Raw genomic sequence first — 7,657 nt, 5'->3', positions numbered from 1 at the left:
CAATAGGGAGGAAAGAGAAAATTCCTTAGCCAATAGTGGTAAAAAATAATTTTTCTAAACCAATGGGTTGGAGGGTAAATTTCTTTGACTAATGGGGGGAAGAGTAATTTTTTTTTACCAATAAGGTAAAAAGATGCCTTTTTGGACCAATGGGAGGATGCAGTGTAGGGTACGCTAGTGGTGTAGTGTGGGGTACACAGGCGGATGAAGAGGAAATCCCTTCTCCAAATCGATCATCGAAATGGAGATTTCGATCATCGACGGGGGTGCCAGGACCTCGTGGGGGTGCTGGAGCTAAAAAAGGGGTGTTGGGGCTAAAACAGAGGTGCTAGAGCTTCAGCAGGGGCGCTGGAGCTCTGGCAAGGGTGCTGAAACTTGGTCGAGTATGCATGGGGCTTGGTCGGATATGCACGAGGCTTGGTCAGGTGCACGCGGGGCACGGATAGGGGTGCAGGGCAAGGCATGGGGGCTTCCATGGGCAGGGTTTGGGCACTCAAGGCAAGGCGTGGGTGCTCATATGGGTAGGGTTTGGCATTCAAAGCAAGGCGTGGGGACTTACATGGGAGGGGTTTGGCACTCAAGGCAAGGCATGGAGGCTCGCATAGGCAGGGTTTGGGTGTTCAAGTAGTAACTTCTAGGAATGATTGTGAGAGATCCGATGGTCTAATTTTGACGTACCATATATCGTTGGAATCATGATTCTGAGTACTATGCATCTGTATGGTAACCTAGGACCGACTTCCTTTGTATATGAAATTTCATAATTGGACCCTTTTTTTCTCTCGCATAAGATTTTTGGAAATTTTGGGTAAGTATGGAATGCTTTTGGGAATAGTTACCTCAGTCAATTGTCATCTCTGTTGAACGGAAGTGAAAGATCATGTCCAAGATCTGTAAGTTGTCATAACCAGAGGAGGGTGATAAAATTGGGTGTCTACACCCCCACCACCACTAAGGTGGTCAACCGATTGGGACGGGCCGATCTTGGTCACGCCTAGCCGGGCTCAATCAAATTCTAGGGATACACCATGAATGCCCGTTAGTTAAACGGACCTAGCTAGGGAGGATATGGTACGGTTTATAATCAGGCCAATTGGTCTCAGGCTACGATTTGGCTACCATTAATGGGCCTTAACTAGGCCTTAGTCGATCCAATAGTTGAATTACTTAAGTTGGCAAGCTTATTTCCCTAAAAGCTCAATTCTACCTCAAGAGAGAAGAGAGCACCACACTACACATGGAGAAAAATGACAAAAGAATGGAGTAGAAAAATTGGAGAGGGTCCACCCCCTTTATAGGAGGACTCCATCATGCTCTCGGGTTCTCCAAAAATCTTACGATCCCATGAGATATCTCATGGACCCGCCAAGAAAAGAGAAAAGAAAAAAGAAAAAAGGGAAAAAAAGTTGACTCAGCAGAAATAAGAAAAAACAAGGAGAAAAAAAAAGAGAAAATCCAGCGAGCCCATGAGAAATCTCATGGACCCGCCAAAAAAATAAAATATAAATAACTAAAAAAAGGAAGAAAAAAGAACAACAAAAATTATAGAAGCCTCACAAGCCCATGGGGCTTCTCACAGGCCTGCCAGGTCCCCAACAAAAAAAAAAAAAAAAAGAGAGAAAGAGAAAAATAATATTCCCCAACGGAGCACATAAGTGGTTTTCCCTGGTGGAGCACAAAAATGATGGAAATGGAAATGATGACGAATGTCTACATCTGTTACAGGACTTGCAAAACTCTAGCATTTTGGAACCTTCTAGCTCAGGGTTTCCGATTTAGTACAACTGGGATACCTTTGGATGGCCTAGAAACCTTTTGGCTCAGTGTTTTCAATTAGTACAACCGGGATACCTTTGGATGGCTTAGAAAACTTTTGGCTCAAGATTTTTGGTTTAGTACAACTGAGATACCTTTGGATGGCCCAAAAACCTTTGGCTCGGGGTTTTTGGTTTAGTACTACTAGGATACCTTTGGATGGCCTAGAAAACTTTTGGCTCGGGGTTTTTAGTTTAATACAGCCGGGATACCTGTGGATGGCATAGAAACCTTTTGGCTTAGGGTTTTCGATGGAGTACAAATGGGATACTTTTGGACGGCCTAGAAACCCTTGGCTCAGGGTTTCGAGTTTAGTACAACCGTGAAACTTTTGGATGGCTCAAAAACCTTTTGGCTAGGGGTTCTTGGTTTAGTACAACAAGGATATCTTTGAATGGCTCAGGGTTCTCGGTTGAGTACAACCGGGATACCTTTGGATGACCCAAAAACCTTCTAGCTAGGGGTTTCCGATTCAGTACAACTAGGATACCTTTGGATGGCCTACAAACCCTTTCAGCCCAAGGATTCCAATTTAATACAATTGGAATGTTGTTGGATGACTCGCATACTGACATCTTGTCGGGGCAGATCAAGGAGTGTCATGTGGTGGCACAGGTAAGCTTCCAACCTCTCTAGTTAAAATTTCTTAGATAGGATCATATTATTTATTGATTTGTCGAGGTTGTAACTAGCTTGCGAGCAATGAATTATTTTCCATGTTTGTGCATTTGTACTTTTGCCATGTTTGTGCATTTGTACTTTTTCCATCATTGAGCATACTGGCGGCAGTACATGCTCATGGTGACAAATTTTGGAAAGTTCTCTTTGCCCTTCAGCCATGACATAGGCTTCAGGCAAAGAGGGGCATTCTGTAAACACCCAATTTTGCCACCCACCCCAATAGTGATGACAAATAGGGAACGATCAAATTTCGTGCTTCACATTGGAAGGGAATTTAGGTCTTTTGTGATGGTCAGGGTACCAACAATAGCTCGAGCCCCGCAGGCATCCCAAAACCCTAATGCAACCCTAAACCGATAGTGACCCTAATACAAGCCAGAATCTTAAACCTAGCAGTGGCCTGAATTAGCTTAAAACCCTAATGCAGCCTAAAACCCTAATCCATCCTAAAACCCTAATCTGGCCCAGGGCTGATTTCAAACCCGATCTCGTGGTAGTCAATACTAACATGTTATATAATAATGAACTGATTCTAAGTACTCCCTGATTGTGCCAAAATGACATGAATATGGATTGTCAAAAAAACCCCAACTAAAGTTCCCTCTTTGCTATTCTCGATTTTTACTAGTGAAAAGGAGCTCGAAACCCATGCCATTTGGCCCAGGGCTGATTTCAAACCCGATCTCGTGGTAATCGATACTAACATGTTATATAATGATGAACTGATTCTAAGTACTTCATGATTGTGCCAAAATGACATGAATATGGATTGTCAAAAAAACCCCAACTAGTAAAGGGGCTAAAGTTCCCTATTTGCTATTCCCGATTTTTACGAGCGAAAGGGAGCTCGAAACCCATGCCATTTGATAGTGCTAGGAAAGATGATTTTGACGATATATCATATACAAAAATTAGACCATCAAATCTCCCAAAAGTCAGAACTAGGATCGATCAGCCAATTCGAGCTGAGATTCCTCCCATGCCAGCCAAGAAAATTGGCAGGCCTGCCGATTTTGGTGCCAAAAAAGTGAGCATTTAACACGTGAAAAAAATTTTTTTTTTTTTAAATAAACTCTATCCGCCCTGTGAAGACTTGCCATTTTTGGACAATGACAGACCCGCCAAGATGGGTTTGGGAACCTATAGATAGTGCCTTCTTTTCACTAAAGAGGGACACGGAGAAAAAACAGCAATACTGACAGAGGAAAAGAGGAAAAAAAAGAGAGAGAGAAAGAAAGCGAAGAGAGTGTAAAGAAGCGGAAGAGTGGGTGAAGAAATTCCTCCATCTCCCCTCCTTGAGAAGCATGTCGGGATCTTGAAGTGCCATCAGAGGCCTAAACTCCCCAAAGAAGAGAAGCAAGCATCCGAGACCATTCCCATCTGAGTCAGGAGTCTTCACCGAAGTCATCAAAACACTAGTCGGGGTCCACCCCCTCTTGACCTTTCATTCAATATAGCATAAGAATGATGTTGTACATTAAATACATAGTCAATGCATGTGGATTAGGATATAAAGGGGAATATTAGAATTTCCACATCTAATAGGAAGACCGATTCAACTGGGTGAAGTGGGTGACTAACACCTTCCCAACTTAACCTAGCTCTTACCCTCATCTCTGGACCAGACCAAGTCAATCTCAGGTCTGCCCTATGAAAGGGGCCCACACCCCGAGTCCTAGGCACTAACCCTAGGTGGAGACTATAATTTTTTATGTTCTCCAATCCTTGATATTGGTCAGTATTAATATTCTTCTATAGAAAATATCCTAAAGGGAGATAGCCCCCACGATAGAGGCTCCCCATGTATCTTAGAGCAAGGATGCGATGGAGCGGGGCTCGTAAATTCCTGACCATTGAACCCCCTTACAAGGTGCTATAACCCCTTGTCAGTAGGGGCGATGTACTGACTAATCTCATTTAGTGGTTTTCAGTAGGGGTATGTACCCCTTATGCAGTACGACGGACTGTACCCAGTGGTGGATTGCTGCACGGTACGACGTATTGTACATGTGATTGCTAGGGTTACTAATCTAGCGGTTAGCTAGGGGACCGAGGCACTTTTCAGGATGGGCTTACTCCTTCCTACAACTAGCCTATACCTCTAGAGCCCGATGTACTGGGGAGGAAATACCACTTAGGTTGCGTAACACTAATACCATAATGATGGACCTAGTAAAGGAATAGGAAGTAGTGTAGCCAAATGGACTCATTAGCATCATATAAAGGTGTGGAGTATCCATTGATCATTTGTATTGTGTTTGTTTGCTTGCCCCCAGCCCAAACTGAGCTTGTGAAGCTCACCCCATTCCATATGTTTTTTTTTTTAGATGGAGAGATCACTAAGTTGCCAGGTACTAGTGTTGATAGATCGGGAGATGTTTTGGACATTTGGTCAGTTGTTCCAGATTTAGAGGTAGAGTATGGACCCAATTGCAGGTGTGATGACTATGCCTTTGGAAGTTAGAGTTGTTATGTTTCTTTTGGAGTTTATGCTATGTTATGTATCTATTCCATTGCTATGTAATATACCCTGATGGATATGTAGGAACTGATGGAGATGGATGTGTACTTCACTTTTTGAGATGTAAATAATGTAGTATCATGTAGTTATCACTAGTTTTATCTATCTGATCTTGTCATGTATTTGATTTTTGTTGGGTTGTGAGCATCAGCCTATAACTTAGTAACCATGGTGTGTCAGGGTGATTGGATACAATAAGGTGTCCAATGCCACATGCCTTGGCCTAAATGAAGCAAAGTATGATGAAAGAGAGGTTACTACTTGGGTTGTAACTACCTTGATTACAAATTATTATTCCCTGTAAAAGTGGAAGCATGAAAAATCCCTCTCTCTCCCTCTCTCTCTCTCTCTCTCGCAATTATTTTCTCCAAGTGAATAACAGCAACAACATTCAAAACCTTATATCAACTTAATGGGGTCGTCTACATGGAGATTCTAAGTAAGGACAAGCACGAGGATCCATACAAAACAGATTGATGGGTTATGGCTAATTATAATAAGTGCGGGCTGATACCCTAACATCTCCAAGTGAAATGATCTTTTAATCCCCAAATTGTAAAGGTCATAGACCCATAGCCATGTAATAGTCGACAAAAAAGAGAGGTTACTATTTGAGTTGTAACCACCTCGGTTACAAATAATCTTTCCCTGTAAAAGTGAAAGCAATGAAAAATATCTCTCTCTCTAAATTATTTTCTTTTCTTGCATTCCAATACAGCTTTATTTCCCTTGCAATTGAATTCAGTCATAGAGTGTTTGACAATGTATTTTAAGGGAAAGAGATATAAACAAATGAAACATAGTCGCTAGGAAAGGCCGGATTTTTATTTGGAACCATTCTCTCTTCGACTCTCCCAATTTCATCCCCTTCGTAACTGCTTTTTCTAGTTTCTTACAACCATGACGTGAAAAAAAGAATTGGATCGATCTGTCTCAATTTCGATTTCTATTGATTCTTTAAACAATAGATTGGATCAGGGTGATTTGGTTCGATGAAACCAATCTGCCATATTCAATTTTTTTTTTTTTTTCAAATTTTGTAATTTTTAGCTAGTAACAAATAAATAAATAAGGAATTGTAATGATAGTTCATGATGAACAACATACTCCTAAGTAATAAATTTGATATTATCATATGGAAAAACAATAAATTTTTTATATTTTATAAATCTTAAAATATATAATTATTAGAAAATTAAATTTTCATTTTATATTAAATTAAAAAAAAAACATTTCAGAATTACATTTTATATTTCATTCTTTGTTCACGAATGAAATAGTGATTCTCATATTTTTGTAAGTTGAAGAATAATTGATTATAAAATATTTTAATAAATTATGAAAAAAAAATAATTAGGGTGCTATGTCTTGTTTTAGCAGTGTACATATATTTGTACTATCCTATATGTTTTAGAACATTTCATCTAAGAAAAAAAAATAGTGCAATTTTCACTAAAAAAGGATATCAAGTCATTTTTTAAATTATTATTAAGTTGGAGGATCATTTTTATCTTAGACAAATTTTACATCACTCCACTTAATTGGAAGGTTTGTTTCTATATTTTTCCACACTCCCATGGCCAATAGGAGGCCAGATGGAGGTAATGCATGGACAACAGGATAGGGTGGAATATTCACCCAATTGTAGAGGGTCGGACAAGGGAGCATTCTCTTTTCATATTTCATAGTTGGGCAAGGGAATCCTGCCAATCTAGGGTTCTTAGGCCTAGACATAGCTGGGCATGAAAATACATAGCGAGCATGGGGCAGCTTGATCTTTCACACACAGTTGTGTATCGGCGTGGAGAATGCTAAATTGGTAGGGTTCTTTTTCCCTTATTTAATAATTATTATGTATCACAAAAATATTCATATTTACTTATTTATTATATATATTCTTCCCATGTTGCTTCATATCAATATCCAAGCAAATAAGGAAGTATAATAGGGTAATTTCGCCTAAACTTATCAGAACCAGTTACGACTTACGGCTTACCATTTCGCATTCCCGTAAAGTACATCACTCCACTTAATTGGAAGATTTCTTTCTTTATTCTTCCACATTCCTATGACCAATAGGATCACCTGACCATAGAGGGCAGGACCACTTGCGACTTACCCAGTTACAACTTACGACTGGCGCGCGACTTAACGACTTCCATTTCGCATTCTCGCGAAGTACATATATAGCAGCAAACATGTTTTTCAATTCAAAATATCAGTACCACAATTTTAACACCAACGGTCGGAATATAACAAAATCTCCACCGTCAAATGTGAAGATTCCTCCCAAACAACTATAGAACTAGTAGCGTATTTCTCAAGTTACTTGAAGGAAAACACGACCGCGTGATCAATCACACCACAATAAAAGCCTCAGCTGATTTAGTAACTTTCTTTTACCAAAAAAAAAAAAAAATTTAGTAACTTTCTTGCTGTTTGGGTTTGGTCTGAAAAAGAAGAAATCCGATCTCTACTTTCTCCTCTTTTGAGCGATTTTTTAGTGTTTCATTCTTGAAATTAACTCTTCGCAGCTTCAGTTTAACAATGACGGTTGAAAAACAATGTCTGATATGAAAAGACCAGCAAAGATTCCTCGTTTCTGCGGCTCTGAATCAATTGCAGATACTATCAAACTCT

Source organism: Macadamia integrifolia, unplaced genomic scaffold (assembly GCF_013358625.1).
Source record: "Macadamia integrifolia cultivar HAES 741 unplaced genomic scaffold, SCU_Mint_v3 scaffold362, whole genome shotgun sequence".
NCBI lineage: Eukaryota > Viridiplantae > Streptophyta > Magnoliopsida > Proteales > Proteaceae > Macadamia > Macadamia integrifolia.
Note: the sequence above shows the minus strand (reverse complement) of the source record.